The 15,310-nt window shown below is 39.5% G+C and overlaps 1 long non-coding RNA gene across 3 annotated transcripts; it reads right to left on the bottom strand.

Moving 5' to 3' along the window:
- Window positions 1-13,582: 13,582 nt before the first annotated feature.
- LOC120514961 lies at window positions 13,583-14,238 on the bottom strand. 3 transcript variants are annotated; one of them, XR_005630557.1, is made up of 3 exons: window positions 14,201-14,238; window positions 13,761-13,900; window positions 13,583-13,625 (listed from the first exon to the last, which is right to left on the bottom strand). It is a non-coding gene; the product is annotated as an uncharacterized LOC120514961 (long non-coding RNA). The 3 variants fall into 3 exon arrangements; XR_005630556.1 differs by having other exon boundaries at window positions 13,602-13,635; XR_005630558.1 differs by having other exon boundaries at window positions 13,602-13,635; window positions 13,761-13,907; window positions 14,201-14,234.
- Between the last annotated feature and the right edge of the window lie 1,072 nt (window positions 14,239-15,310).

Raw genomic sequence — 15,310 nt, 5'->3', positions numbered from 1 at the left:
AATAATATAACTGCATTTACTGCTGCTTTGAAGGCAAAAACTCAGAGCCATAGATTATCATTCTGCTGAAAGACCTCCAAATGCAGATGAAAAAAGACAGTTGCTGATAGCCATCAGAGAGAAAGAGATTAAGGCAGCATTGAGGAGTTTGAAACTAAGCAAGAGACCTGACAGTATTACATGAATTTTAACAGGATGCTTGTGCAGACGAAGTTGGAATTGTACCAACTTTTCCATTACTATAATGCCTATAAAAAGTAGCTTCCCTCTTTGAGGTTTCCATTATTTATTGTTATGAAGCCTTAAATCATGGTGGATTTAGTTAAGCTTTTTTGACACTGATCAACAGAAAAATACTTAAGTAAAAACAGATCTCTAATTGTCTAAATTAATTACTAATGTCTTCTTCTTTCGGCTGCTCCCGTTAAGCATCGCCACAGCGGATCATCTTCTTCCATATCTTTCCTCCTCTGCAATTTGTTCTGTTACACCCATCACCTGCATGTCATCTCTCACCACATCAATAAACCTCCTCTTAGGCCTTCCTCTTTTTCTCTTCCCTGGCAGCTCTATCCTTAGTATCCTTCACCCAATATACCCAGCATCTCTCCTCTGCACATGTCCAAACCAGCGCAGTCTCGCCATTCTGACTTTGTCTCCCAACCGTCCAACTTGAGCTGATACTTTAATGTACTCAATTCTAATCATATCCATTCTTGTCACTCCCAATGCAACTCTTAGCATCTTTTACTCTGCCACCTCCAGCTCTGTCTCCTGCTTTCTAGTCAGTGCCACCGTCTACAACCCATATAACATAGCTGATATCACTACCATCCTGTAGACCTTCATTTTCACTCTTGCTGATATCCATCTGTCACAAATCACTTCTGACACTCTTCTCCACCCATTCCACCCTGCCTGCACTCTCTTTTTCACCTCTCTTCCACAATCTCCATTGTTTTTTACTGTTGATCCCAAGTATTTAAACTCATCCACCTTCTCCAACTCTACTTCTTGCATCCTCACCATTCCACTGACCTCCCTCTCATTTACACACATGTATTCTGTCTTGTTCCTACTGACCTTCATTCCTCTTCTCTCTAGAGCATATCTCCACCTCTCCAGGGCCTCCTCAACCTGCTCCCTACTATCGCTACAGATCACAATGTCATCCACAAATACCATAGTCATGACTATTCTCATCTGTCAACCTGTCCATTACCATTGCAAATAAGAAAGGGCTCAAAGCCGATCCCTGATGTAACCCTACCTCCACCTAGAATGCATCTGTCACTCCTACTGCAGACCTCACCACGGTCACACTTCCCTCGTACATATCCTGTACAACTCTTACATACTTCTCTGCCCCTCCCGACTTCTTTATATAATACCATAACTCCTCTCGAGGCACCCTGTCATATGCTTTCTCTAAGTCCCCAAAGACACAAGGCAACTCCTTCTGGCCTTCTCTATACTTCTCCATCAACACCCTCAGAGCAAACATTGATTCTGTGGTGCAATTTCTTGGCATGAAACCATACTGCTGCTCACTAATCATCACCTCACTTCTTAATCTAGCTCCCACTACTCTTAATCTGTGGAAAGCACCTTGAGTTGCATGTAAATGTATAATAAGGTGCTATTTAAATAAAATTATTATTATTATCTAACTGATATCTATCTGATCCCATGCTGTGGGATGTGAGCTTATACACACAACACATGTGGCTTATTGAGGCCTAGCCTAATGGTGCTACATAGGTCTCCCAGCAACTAGGTACTTGGCTGGTGAACACTGCCCACCTTACACAAGCCTTAGATGCAGAAGTGTTACTTGGCAGCCCTGTTCCTTCCAAGATTTAATTAAATTTCACTTTATCTCTCATGGGTTTAGAATTTTGTATCAGTCTTTATCTTGTTTTTCTACCACAGAACTAGGCTTCCAACAATGTGGCCCACCTAACCCTCAGCATTGTTATTGGTATTAGACAGAAATTACCAGCCTAGGTATTCCCTTTATTATTATTTAAATTATTTAGCAGATATCTTTACTGGTGTCTTAGTAAAACTAAATATGTACAAAAATACACATCTGAGTGCCTGGTAAGATTGTACAAAATTAACAGACAATCGAAAATAACTCTTTTTGTAGAACACCAGAACTCTCTTAAACACGAAAATCCTACAGCTTCTTTGGTATGATTCAGCGGTGTGGTTTCACTCAAATTCCCAGTGGGGAAGCTAAAGAAAGTGCCAGCAAGAAGAATGCTTGTTGCAGTGAATTTAATCTACTTAATTCAGGCTCCTACTGGGAAATATCAAATGACAATAAATAATACAATAAAAAAGAGCTTAATTAGCAAGGAGCTGCCAGACGATGTTAACACTTTCGTCACAAGCTTATACTTATGAAGGCCCTTGACCCAGTGGGAAAATGCACTTGAGACTTTGCTTACTAATTAAATATAGTGTGGTTAACAGCAAGAAAACAAGCATTCCTTGAATTTTGCTAAGAAAGTGTTATTCAATTTGCTCCCGTGCATGTTGCACACTGACCCTTATTACTTTCACCAAGGAACTGAGACAACCAGGTCTCAGTGGTGTTCATCAGACAAATGAACTCTTTGGAATCCTCCATTAAGATAAGGACTGGCCAGGTAGCCTTAGTACATGTATTCTTCAAGGGAAGCTGCAATATAAAGCATTTCATAAACAAACTATTCATGTATATAATGCTTTCCAACAATTAATGTCATCCCAAGCTGCTTTACAGGTTCAAATCTATGAACCCCTGCAGATTTTTTTTTTTTTTTTCCAACCGTTTTTTTGTTTGTTTGTTTTTTCTGTCCTGCTTGGCCATCGGACCTTACTTTTATTCTATGTTAATTAGTGTTCCATAATTTTAATTATTTATTTTGTTTTCATCATGTAAAGCACTTTGAGCTACATTGTTTGTATGAAAATGTGCTATAGAAATAAATGTTGCTGTTTTTGTTGTTATTGTGTTGTAGATTTAATTTTAAATGGATACATTTTCCATCTGTGCCCATCTCTCTATACTCAATAACACATAATAACAACATGAAATCATATTTTCAGAAAGGTTTTCAAACTTATTAAAAATCAAAACATGAAATCTCTCATTTATGTAAGTATCCAGACCCATTGCTGTGGCACTCCACGCTGTGGTCAGGTGAATTCTGTTTGTTTTAATTCTTATCGAGATGTGTCTAGAATTTGATTGGAGTTCACCTGTGGTAAATTGAATTGATGAGAAATTGTACAGAAACTTACACACCTGTGTAAATAAGATCCCACAATTGATATTGCATGTCAAAACAAAAACTAACCCACGAAGTCCAAGGAACTATCTGTAGACCACCCCAATAAAACTGTTGTGAGGTATAGATCAAATCAAGAGTTTAAAAACAATTCCAAAACTGAGTGTTCCCAGGCGCACACTGACTTCAATGATTATGAAACAGAAGACGTTTGCAAAACTGTGTAACCAACCGAGAAGGACCTTGGTCAGGGAGGTGATTCTAACAGTGCTTCAGAAGTTCTCTGCTGAGATGGGAGAACCTCAGAATCAGAATATCTTTATTGTCATTGTAACAAATACAGCGAATGAACCAGCAGCACTCCATCAACTATGCACTTATGGTAGAGTGGCTAGATCTAGGTAGAAGCCACTCTTGAATAAAAGGTATATTACAGTTGAAGAACTCTGAGATTTTCTGGTGTTACAACAAAAAAAATTGAACTGTTTGGTCAGAACTTCAAGTACTATGTCTGGCAAAGTCCAGGCACTTCCCATCACGTGCCTAATACCATCCCTACAATGAAGCATAGTGATGGAAGCATCATGCCATGGGGGTGCTTCTCAGCAGTAGGGATGGACAGACAGACTGGTCAGAATTGACAGAACAATGAATGCAGCCAATTACGATGGTTCATCTTTCAGCATAATAATGAAGCATACAACCAACACTACATTGGAGAGGCTTTGGGACAAATCCTTTACTGTCCTTACTTGTACAAGAAGACTTGTAGCTGTAATTGTAAATGGACTCTAGAAAATATAGAATTAAGGGTCTGCATACTTGAATGAATGAGAATTTTCAGTTTTTGATTTTTACGAAATGTACAGACCTTTCTGAAAACATGTTTTTATTTAATCTTTTTGGATTATTAAGTGTCAAAAATAACAAATGTATCCATTTAAAATTAAATCTAGGACACAACAAAGTGCAGAAAGTGAAAGGGGTCTGAATACTTTCTGAATCCAGAAACAGAGAAAGAAATATCACAAAATAATACTTAATGTAAGCCAACAATGTAAAGGATGCATCAGTTACTTACTGTATACTGTATATGAATGTCTATGTGTGTGTGTGTCTATCCAGCCCTGAAGTATGTCAGTCAGAAGAAGAATGAAGTATGAGGCTACAGCATGAAGCTGAAAGAAACCGACTCCATCGGCAAAGTGAAACTCGCTTAGCCTCTGATAGAAAAGGGGGGCGAGCACGTCCGCTAATCGAAACCGCCAGTTCTGCATTTCAATTTTTTTTTTCTGACAATTTCAATAATTTCTAAGAGCTTTTTACAGCATGGGCCTACACAGCTAGCATTAAATAAAAACAGATAAATCCACAGCATGGAATTGATCAAATTTACTTTCAGTCAAAATACAAACGGTACATAAGGAAAGAGTTAGTATTAGACCAGCAAGAATGTAAGCACGAATGCCTCATATACAGTGTATTACAGAGTGAGAACTGTTTCAGAGCACTTGACATGAGCATTTCAACAAAACTGGACATCTGTGTAATCACTGGTTAAAACAAACTAAAACAATGGTTCAGTCTGGACATATGAGTGTAGTGAAAAGTGACTACAATCAGATCTTTCGGCAGACTGGTACTGTCAATAATATACCCCCCTTTACTTCAATAGAAAAGAGGTTGAAATTGTCAGCTGCTTAAAATACCTGGGAGTGCATATTACAAATGACCACTCCTGAAACTCCAGTATAGCCTGTCTGGTAAAGAAAGCCCACCAACACCTCTGCTTCTTGAGGAGGCTGAAGTGGGCTGGTCTTTGCCCCTCTATTCTGACCTCTTTTACAAGTGTGTGGTAGAGAGGACCCTCACCTCCTGCATTACATATGGTGTGGTACAACAGCTTCTCAGAGGCAGAGAGGACATCACTGCAGCGGGTGGTTAAGTCTGCTCAATGGATCATCGGCAGCAGCCTACCAAGTATCAAGGATATTTACACCAGCAGGTGCAAAAGCAAAGCCTCCTCCATTATGTAAGATGTCACTCATCTGGCACATGGACTGTTTGCCCCACTCATGTCAAGCAGGAGATTGTGCAGCTTACTGGCTACCACTACCAGGTTAAGGAACAGTTTTTTTCTGGGATGCTATTAGACTAATCAATCCATCCATCCATCCTCTTCCGCTTATCCAAGATCGGGTCGCGGGGGCAGCAGCTTGAGCAGAGATGCCCAGACTTCCCTCTCCCCGGCCACTTCTTCTAGCCTTTCCGGGGCAATCCCAAGGCATTCCCAGGCCAGCCAGAAAACATAGTCCCTCCAGTGTGTCCTGGGTTTTCCCAGGGGCCTCCTCCCGGTTAGACGTGCCTGGAACACCTCACCAGGGAGGCATCCAGGGGTCATCCTGATCAGATGCCCGAGCCACCTTATCTGACTCCTTTCGATGTGAAGGAACAGTGGCTCCTCCCAGATGACTGAGCTTCTCACCTTATCTTTAAGGGATAGCCCAGACACCCTGCGGAGGAAACTCATTTCAGCCGCTTGTATTCGCGATTTTGTTCTTTTGGTCACTACCCATAGCTCATGACCATAGATAAGGGTAGGAACGTAGACTGACTGGTAAATTGAGAGCTTTCCCTTATGGCTCAGCTCCTTTTTCACCACGACAGACCGATGTAGAACCCGCATCACTGTGGATGCCGCACTGATCCGCATGTAGATCTCCCATAACGAATCCAACATCACTAAATCTGACTGTACACTCTGTTTGACTTAGACTACACTTTGCATTTTACTTTCAGTAGTCAGTGAGCTAAACTATATGCTGCTCACTCTTTTACTTGCTGCTAATTACAGGGCATACTGCAATACTATTTATTTTACAATAGTTATCTTAATTTACTTATGTATAAATGTCATTTTGTTCTATTTTATTGTGTTTATCTGTAATACATTAATCACAAAGTTTTGGGGGTTAAGGGGCTACTTATGGGGTACTTTTTATTATGAAGTTTTATTTTAACTTTATGGAGTAATACATTTCATTTCTGCGTATGGATGTTAGAATGACAATTAAGATACTTGATCCCTCATATATGATTTTTTGTTTGGCTGCAGTTTTGCAGGCAATCCAAACCTGACCTGAGTGTGTATAGACATCTATCCTGAATGAGTTCTGCATACACAAAATTAATAAAAATATATCTGTTTGACAAATGTGACTTTATAGACCACTATGAAAGCAAGCTGTATGCAGATGGCTGCACTGCTTAGAGTAGTTTGAAGTGCATGAAAAATCTCTGCATAGAAAGCTGTGGACACAATAATGCAGACTAGACTAGAAGGAGTGAAATGCTGAGAGTTTTGATGCAATCGTAAGACAAGTTCAGAATATTGCGGAGTATGTCAAACTACTTATGTCAAGGCTGTCAAAGAAAAGCATAATTTCTATTATAAAATGTATAGCAATTAGATTGCATTTGCTGGCAACATTGTTGATTTTCAATGCAGAGATATGATGAAGATGACAAACAGTGATGTTAAATTAGTTGGGGAGCATAAAGTTTCAAGTAGTTCTGATTCAACCATTCAAATGCGGGTCGTATTCAAGATGCATGTCTGTATCAGATTTAGCACCATGAAAGTGGTTTAAATTCAAACTGAAAAAAATTCATTCAATGCGCTTTTTATCTGTTCACACTTTTCTAAAAAAAAAAAATATGGATAGTGTCATATTTAAGTGAAAAAAATCAGAATTGAACTGCACTATGAGCATAACCTACATGATCTCTAATACAGCACTTTAGCTAAACTGTCACTAGTGTTTCTATCAAAAAAGAAATGAAATGCGAAAGCATAAGTAAAAAAGACATACTTCAATTTATTTATGAAGAGTGGAAGATGTACCTTAGTAATAAACATTGAACATAACAGAAACTTGAAAATGATGACAGTGGGAAAAGAATGGCTAAGATCTTAAAGTCCAGTGCTGGAGCACATCCATATCCAGACTGCTGCTCAAGGGATGATGTGGCTTTAGGACAACCCAGATAAAAGCCAAAAAATGATGCACCGTTATTGTGTGGTTGATTTAGAGGTAAAATGTTATTTGTCTGATAGTAGATCACCTTTGAAGGGGGTGGAACAGGTTTAAATGAGGGGGAGAAGCTGAAAAACTGCTTCATCTTTAAAAGGCAGATTGATATTCATTTAAATGAAATTCCATCTGGCCTGAAGAAGGGGCCCGAGTTGCCTCGAAAGCTTGCATATTGTAATCTTTTCAGTTAGCCAATAAAATGTGGCATTTTGCTTGACTTCTCACTGCATTTAAATGAAATAAAGCCACCAGACACCCAGTAGTCTGTTAATATTTGCCATCCCTTTCGGTTTCAAATAACTAAATTAAAAATGTTTTTATCCAATAAATGAAACATCTTTTCTAGTATTATTTATTTTCATCAGCTTTTGTTTTATTTTATTTTTACCAGTATTTTTATTCTGAGAGAGTTAAATAGGCACTGCTGATAATAGAAAATACCAACTAGTATTACAATTAAAACAAACATAAAAGTGATCCTAGCCTATCTTGTCTACAGGTTTCTTCTTTCCTTGCATTAACAGGCTGAGCAGTTTTAAGACATCCGGCTAAAGTTTCAGGTAAAATAGATGCACCGAATACACCTTTAAAATGAGAAGTCGACCACTTCAAGATGGCAGCTCTTACTGATGTGCCAGGCTGAAGCAAATGCAGCATCTGTATGGAGACATCCATGCTTGGCATGGCTACTCTTTGTGTAGAGTTTATGCATTCTTCCTGTGTACGTGTGACTTTTCTCAAAATATAATGGTTACTTCCCACATGTCGAAGATGCATAATTTGCTGATTATTTAGATTAATTATGAAGGTACCCTATGAAAAACTGCTGTCCTGTTATGGTTTGATTCTCATCCTGAGCTAATTGATGCTGCACTTGACTTCAGTTTTTAAATGGAAAATACAGAATCAGAAAAATGATGAAAGGATATTTTACGTAACATCTTTGCTATTTCCACTGTCATAAAGTACTTTACAAATTATGGGCAAACCAAACTTCATAATTTATAGCTGTCACACTGAACCTGGGGCAGCATGGTGGTGCACTGGTAGAGTAAGGAGACGAGGGTTCATGTCCTCCCTGCATGGAGTTTGCTTGTTCTCCTGGTGTCAGTGTAGGTTGCTCTGTTATCCTCTCACAGTCCAAACACATGCAGGTTAAGTGAATTACCGATTTTAAACTGGCCCTAGTGTGTGCTTGGGGTGTGCGTGCATGTGTTTGCTCTGTGATGGACTGGCGCTCTGTCCAGGGTTTGTTTCTGCCATTGCACCCTATGCTTACTGGGATAGGCTCCTGCGACCTTGTCCAGGGTTAGAAAATGACTGACTGAAGCAGGAGAAGGTTTTTTATAGTTTGCAGACTAAATTCCTTGACCACCAGAGACTAGAACCCATGGCAGGACAATGTCACAGATAAATATGTTTCCTGTACAATTTTCATGGTTAAGCTCTCTTTTACAGTGTTAGTTAGGGTGGCATATTATTCCATAGACTGTGTAGACTGTGGCAAATGCAGAGCTAAAGCTGTCCATTGTGACCTTTTCATGATGATGTGATTACAGAGGTATGGAAAGAAGTTCTTTGATAAAATTCACTTCAAGACAGATAAAGTGTACCTCTTAAAACCTTTTGTAAATTTCTGTCCTTCTTTGATTTTACAACCTAATATTTCAGTTATTCTCCTTTCAGTGTGGCTTAACCTGTAATTGACAGATTAGCTGCTCTTTTTAAACCTCTGCTCGAGAGTTTTCTTTCTATTTCTGAGTCACTCAATGTATTCATTCAGAGACTCTATGTCTTAGGCCGATAGCCCATAAAGAGCAGTCATATAGTGAAGCAAAGTTTCTTTGTAATTTTCATAAACCTGTACTTTACCATCCAATAATCCTTCTAATCTGACCATTTACCCAGGCGAGGGTGACAGGGCAGATGGGGCCTATCCCAGCAATCACAGGGCATAAGGCATGAACAATACCTGGACAGACCGCCAGTCCATCACATAGTGAACACACACATCAGGGCCAATTTAACAACACCAATTTACCTAACCTGCATGTCTTTGGACTGTGGGATGGGACTGGTGTTATCTTAGGAAACCCATATGGACACAGGGAGCTGCACTTTACCACTAGTACAATATTAGCAGTTTCAGTTGATTTGAATTTATTGTCGTGGATGGACTGGTGTCCCAGCTGAGATGGACCCCATTCCCTTATGTGGCTTTTTAAAGTCAACAGAATGAGTGGTCTGAAAGAGAGGCAGGGTGTTTCCTGTCACAACCATGGCAGGAGAAATGGATGAATTGGCATCCCAGCAGGGATGGACTGAAGACCCTTACCTGGCCAGGTGGTCAGTATAATGGATGGACCAGGGGAGACAGCCTTCCAAAACTTAATAATCCCTTAATATGCTAGATGGCAGCATTCCTAAACTGGAATGCCCATACACACACCCACACCCACAAGGCATACTGGGAAATATAATCCGGTTGGACAGCTCCATTCAGTTTTGTGAGTGCCACCAGGGGTAGCTAAAGGGAATGGCTGTCCCTACTTGGAGGGGCTTCCACCTAACCTAGAAGTGCTTCCTTCATGCAATGTCCTGGCACTAGAAGTATTCCAAGTTCCTCCTCATATCACTCTGCACTTTGGAATTGGGAGAGGAGTAGGACAACGCGGAAAAGAAAGAAAGAAAGAAAGAAAGAAAGAAAGAAAGAAAGAAAGAAAGAAAGAAAGAAAGAGAATTGTGTATATTGTGGAAGAAAACCTGTGAAGGTATTGTGCTTAATAATAGTAAGCCTTTTGAACCCAGGTCTTGTGTCCTTCTGGCTGTGTCTGGGTGTTTGGGGTGCTGTTACACCCTCGACAGGTCACAATTACAATTTCATATTAATCTGAATTTGCACTCTAGAAGTAGGATGCCACAGCAGTTAACAGTACCTACCATTTACAGGTGACTGAGCTCGGCCCTGGCCTGAATGGTTTTCTCTGCAAAAGTCAGGTTAATTGATGTGTCTATTGTTCAAATAAAACAACAGTCATGTATAATATATCTAATCTAGAGCTGCCAATGTGCAATTTGCACTACAAACTGGTGACCTACTTTTGTAGAAATGGCTGGTGGTGCTCCCATTTCAGAAGAAGCCCTAGCGGGAAAATGAAAAAGGGACAGAGACAGAGTGAGCTATGCCTGGCTCGGACAGAATACCTGATCTTCCAGATTTCAGCCGAGTACAAAAAGTAGCAAAAGTCTTCACTGTGACAGTTTAATTTGATTGATGCTCCCAAAACATGGAGACAGCTGTTGCTATTAAATAATAAAAAGTCCTAATAACATTAAGATGAACAGTTCAGCATTTTTTGGTTGCTTACAACTGAATCAGTGCATACAGGTAAATTGGGAAAAGTCAGAACACCAACATAAGTCATTTAACAGCGTTACACTTTTCTGTTGGCATTAAGCGTTAACTTGTAAGCTGCTTTCCATGCCCTGAAATCATTAAGAAATTTGACCACCAAGTCACAACTCTTCATCATTTTGAACTCCTGTGGAAAAATAAAAATACAGGTCAATAACTTGTGCTTGACAAATCTGATGTACGTGACAAAAAGCATGTCCTATGGTGTATGTGGTAGGAGTCATGCAGACCCTGCATGCTTACAGTACAAGTGCTACTTCTTGTTTCTGGGCGTCTACATGGAAGGCCACCGGTGTGGACTCATCGGGCCCCAAACTAAGGAAACTAACAGATGTACTCCACCTTTAGATTTTTGATAATGCTGATTCAGGCTAATATTTTGAAATACTTGTGTAACTAAAGTCATAAGACAGAAAACCCTATAAAAATTTGGGACACCGACCCCTCTGGGCAGACGAAGGGCAGGTGTCCTAGGACTGTGCTTCTCTGTCATTTAACCTTTGCCTGGTGTGTATGAATAAAAGATTTTTACTAACTTTAATTATATCTCTCTGTCTTCAGTCACTAGAAACGACACCATAAAAAAAGTGGCCACACTCCATTTACTGTTCCTTTTGTATCACCGAATTCACAGCTATTACGCACAGTCATCTGCCTATGGTGTTCTGCGCTGCAGAGTGTATAATGTGTCTTAATGAAATTGCCTGCTCATGCCCTAGAATGAAATGTTCAGTCACTTAATTTATATCTACTTCCTATATTAAAGCAGAAAGTCTTGCTCCTCTGTCTAATGCACAAATATCGGAAGGGTGTTCTTCTAACTACACGTGCTCTTTTGTTACTGTGTTGGTCCTTCAGGATTTCATGTCAGCCTCATCTTACACACAGTTCCTTAATAAATATCAGTAAGTTAAGCTGTCTTCATCATTGATGTTCTCACCAGTTGTGTACTTAAATCAACCCACATCTGAAGTGACTGATATATTGTGTCTTCTTTATGCTACCAAAATTACAGGCAACAAATTTGTCTCTACATTAAAACACAAGACCCCAAGCATGCTTGACAATTCATTTATTGAGAGATTAATTCAGTAATGAATTGGTTAGTTGGTTAATTGATGAAATCAATAAAAAATATTTGAAAATGCAAACTTAATTGTTGAATACAAATCAAAAAATTATGTGCTCTTGAGAGCCCACACCTGGAGTATTGTGGACGTATCTAGATACTACACTCCAGGCTTTCCTTAGACCAGTGGTGTCAGAAGGTGGGGGCTTCAGAATATTAGGCACCCAGACCCTGATCTTTCATTCTTAGATATACAGGATAAGTCGCAGTAAGCCCCTGATCAATGGGAAACCAGTTATTTAACCGACGGGTACATCTTGTGAGAAAACTCTCTTTGAGGTCTCTTTCACATACGAGTATGACCCAGGCGATTAGTGATGAGCGAGCACCAAAGTGTTCAGGTGTTCGGTTCGAACACATCGCGATGTTCGTGTGCTCTACCGAGCACCTGAGTATAATGTAAGTCAATGGGAGACAACCAGGCACCCCCTGCTCTGAAGAGGGGAGGGTGCCTGGTCCATTGGAAAAGGTCAGAAAGTGACAGAAACACCACCCAAATGGACCGGGAACAGCATGGGGATGATGTCTGGATGCATCTTGGACTCCCAAGTCGCTGCTGGGAACCAGTTTGTCCAAGTTGTACGCCACTTTTACAGACTGACAAAAACACACCCAAAACCCTCCCAAAAAATCAATTTTACAGGAAAAATGACGCTCTAAAACATTATATGCCAGTGTCTGCAGGTGAGCCGATGCTCGAAAACATTATATGACAGTGCCTGCATATATAGCACCCGATGACGTGTTCCGTCCAGCCAATCACTGTAATGCCAGCACCTGACATGGCTACTGGCATTACAGTGAGGGCAGTATTTAACTGCCCCTTGATTGGCTGTCTCCAACCCGCGAAACGTGCGGGGCGGAGACTCAAGTATGGCGCACAAGCACATGTGGTGCTCGTTGGAGTAGCGCCATGCTCCAAGCATAGGGATGCTCGAGCCGAACACATGTTTGGCCAAGCATGCTCGCTCATAACTACAGGCGATAAATGATCTGTGAATTTATGAAAAAAAAAAAAAAAACATCCTAATCTACCAGGCTAAGAGGATTACATTTTTATATGCTAAACAGAGACAACAATATAAGGACATAAATGACTTTTAGAACTTTTAGAGCAAAACTTGTTGAGAAAAATGGTTAATCACAAAGTTGGATTTATATAGCAGCGAAAACTAAGTGCTTTTAAGATGGAAACCAAGACCTACTCCTTAATGAAACATTCCATCAGAAACAGGAAGAAGCTACGCCAATGTGAAATCACAATGTTTGGCACCTCAGTAGTTTTGTTCACCACTAGTATATTGTGTAGATGAAAAATGAAATTCAAAGGAGCATTCTTCCGGTATGAGTGGTGGCTAATGGTTAGGACTGGGGTTTGTTCTTTCACAAATACACAGAAAGTCACCATATTTGGCAACAGGAAAACCATATGTCACTAACAGGAACAATTCCAGAATTGTTCATTCTCCAGCCTTTCCAAATACAAAGCCAGACAATATATACTGTAATTAGGCTGAAGAAACATACCTTTCAGAGTGCTAGATAGTGAATGAGAGGATGAGTATGAATAGTGAGATTAATACTATGTAGCTTCTGCAATGCAGGCACTATCTGTAATACTTACAGTTTCTGAGATAAGAGAATATGTGGAAGGAAAGAAACTCTCCGTAAAAATCTGGTGTCCTCAATCAGAGCATTATGATAGCCTAAACAAACCTCAGCAAAAGAGAATTTGAGAAAAGCATTTTATTACCTTACAATATTCCCAAGTGCTGTACCAGCCTCAAAATTGTAGTCATAGTGCATTCTTATTAAACTGCTTGATTTTTTTTATAGCTTACCATTTTGTGACTTTCCTTACGTCTTTTCAGTTGGGCTGACAAGGTACAGAAGCCATATCCTCTGTTCCTACCTCTCATGCTGTTTACTGTGGCCCACCTCCTCGTCTGGCCACAGTAGTTTCCAAAGTGTCTGTGCCTCTCTGTGACCTCAGAAAAAAAATACGAAATGAGTGACTTTCATTGTGTTGTGCTTTATTTTTCAACAGTCAAACCTGAAAACAAAGTGGATTTATATGAAAAAGTGCCTTCACTTTGCCTAAGGTCTAAATGTCTAACTGAAATGTCATGTGATTACACCGGATACTCCATATTTACTATGCATTTCTATTTCAGATATTTTCTGAAAAATGCTGCTTGCACTCTCTTCTAAACAATACTAATTTAAATATTCTCCGTCCCCTTTTTTAAAAGTTCACACCCCTTTTGAATTTTAAACACACATTTAACTTTGAATTGTTGGCTCCCACTTCCACATGCTGTAGACCAGAGGTAGGTAAGATCAGTCCTGGAGGTTTTTGTTTCAACTCAGTTTCTTAATGAGAAATCAATTATTCCTAATGAAGGATTTTTGCTCAAGTGATATCCTTCTGCTTCAGTTTAGTGGTCTTGCTTGTTAAGATTCGTTCCCCAACCTTAATTTCTTAGTTCTGTCTTAAACAGCCGCATTCACTGTTTTTAATGACTCCTGATTAGCAATAAGATGAAAATGACAAAGGAACCAGCAGTTATGTGTCTTACTTGTTTGCATTTACACCTGTGTGGATTCATCAGGCACTATTTGGTTTAATAAAACACTGAACAGAAGAACGTGACAGACTGAAAATAATCGGTTTTAGGCTTCAAATCATTTGGATGATTTAATTGGAAAGGAAAAAAATTCTGATGTAAGAACATTACATTGCAGACTAACATGCCATAAAATGAAACGAGGGCTGAGATTGGCAATCATTGGTTTCTAATTAAGCAATTGCTTTGGAACAAAAACCTGCAGCGACTGCAGCCCTCCAGAAACAACATTACCTACCCCTGCTGTAGACAGCGTGCATGTTCTGTTAAATGTGCTCCGTTTCTTTGTGCTTCTCGGCCACTGTAGTGCAGGTAGGTAATGGTGTACAGTAATTGTGTTTGCATATGGGTAATATTCCACAAAGAGGATGAATAGTTAGACATATTGATGATATAAAATGAGAGTTTTTTTCTAAATTCTTAAGAAAAAAATGCAGAAAGAAAAACTACTGTTTTTAAATTGCAAATGTATAATTTATGAAGCTGACCAGTAGTAACCACAGCCCTGGAGATGAAAGACTGTCTGGTATGGTGAGAAAGAATTAAATGAAAAGGGAGGAATTCTTTAAAAATGGCAGAGTGTCACAAAAATAAACTACACTTTGGCAAAAATTATCGAAATCTCCTTTTCTGACATTTTTGGAATCTCTAGACATGAATGAACATAGAACATTCTTGGCTTTGAAGTTAACATACCTTTTAAATTTTAAGGCTCTTGTTTAATATTTCTTATGGTGACCCACCAGCCACAGTAATAAATGACT

The sequence above is a fragment of the Polypterus senegalus genome, chromosome 14 (genome assembly GCF_016835505.1).
Source record: "Polypterus senegalus isolate Bchr_013 chromosome 14, ASM1683550v1, whole genome shotgun sequence".
Lineage (NCBI taxonomy): Eukaryota > Metazoa > Chordata > Cladistia > Polypteriformes > Polypteridae > Polypterus > Polypterus senegalus.
Note: the sequence above shows the minus strand (reverse complement) of the source record. Positions and strands in the feature narration are given on the sequence as shown.